Here is a 1407-nt window from a genome sequence, read left to right on the forward strand (position 1 = left end):
CAGTTTGTGTTCCAGCTGCTTCCCATCCAGCTCTCTGTTTGTGGCCTGGAAAAGCAATAGAAAATGGCGTGGGGTCTTGAGACCCTGCACCCACGTGGGATACCTGGAAGAAGCTCCTGATGCCCAGATTCAGATGGGCTTAGATCCAGCTGTTGTGTCTACAGTAGACAGAAGATCTTTCTGTCTCCTCTCTATAAATCTGCTTTTCCAATAAAATAAATACATCTTAAAGAAATACACATGTAGATATGTAAATTGGTTTTTCTCAGAATTCCTTTTGGCTATTCTAGTTCTTTTTAAGATTTATTTATTTTTATTGCAAAGTCAGATATACAGAGAGGAGAGGCAGAAGAGGAAGATCTCTCCTCCATGGATTCACTCCCAAAGCAGCTGCAATGGCCAGAGCTGTGCCTATCTGAAGCCAGGTACTCTTCCATTTCTCCCACACAGGTGCATGGTGCCAAGGCTTTGGGCCATCCTCAACTGCTCTCCTAGGACACAAGCAGAGAGCTGGATAGAAAGTGGGGCCACCAGGATTAGAATCAGTGCCCATATAGGATCCCGGTGTGTTTAATGTGAGGACTTTAGCCTCTAGGCTATTGTGCTATGACTTCATATGAATTTTAGGATTGTTCTCTATGTGTATAAAGAATGACATTAGGCCAACCCCTCAGCCCCAGGCTGGAGACAGGACGGCCATGGAAATGAAGAACACCCCTTCTTGAGAGAAGTATGTCTGCAGGTTTCAGTGAGGCATGGCGACACTCCAGAATGGGAGAAAAACCAATTTTGGAGCAGATTGGATCCAGCTTCATTCAACATTACTACCAGTTACTCGATAATGACAGAACCCAGCTAGGTGCCATTTTGCATAGCTGCATCATACCTTACTTGGGAAGGACAGCAGCTCCAAGGGAAAGCTACCGTTGTGGAGAAGTTGTCTAGCCTTCCCTTCCAGGAAATTTAGCACAGCATCCTGGTGCAGGACCATGAGCCCATCCCAGATAGCTGCATCTTCAGCATGGTTGTGGGTCAGCTCAAGGCTGATGAAGACCATATCAGAGGGTTCTACCAGGTGTTCTAAAGAACATCAACAATGCGTGGGTTAACACCCATGACATATTCAGGTTTTTCCTTCACAACCTTGGCTGACATCCTCCCACCCAGGCACTCAATGCCATTTCCTCCGCCCTCCTCTTGCTGATACTATTCATACTCCTGCAGATGCTCCAAATATCCTGCACAAATGAACAGGGTCGTGGAGGAGTGGGCACAGTGCACTTCTGCCACCAGGGTGTTGTGCATGGTATTTGGACTCGACTAATCACATCTGACAAAAGAAGTTTGTGTTGTACCAGCTCATGCCTTGGAAAGACTTAAATAATGTGAAAGGGTGTCTTTTTTTTG

The 1407-nt window shown here is 46.0% G+C and overlaps 1 pseudogene; it reads left to right on the top strand.

The window, feature by feature from the left end:
- The first annotated feature begins 771 nt into the window (after positions 1–771).
- Positions 772–1152, top strand: LOC121149470 (annotated as a pseudogene).
- Positions 1153–1407: the final 255 nt, after the last annotated feature.

This window comes from Ochotona curzoniae, unplaced genomic scaffold, assembly GCF_017591425.1.
Source record: "Ochotona curzoniae isolate NIBS_2020 unplaced genomic scaffold, NIBS_Ocur_1.0 scaffold_4701, whole genome shotgun sequence".
In the NCBI taxonomy this organism is placed as follows: Eukaryota; Metazoa; Chordata; class Mammalia; order Lagomorpha; family Ochotonidae; genus Ochotona; species Ochotona curzoniae.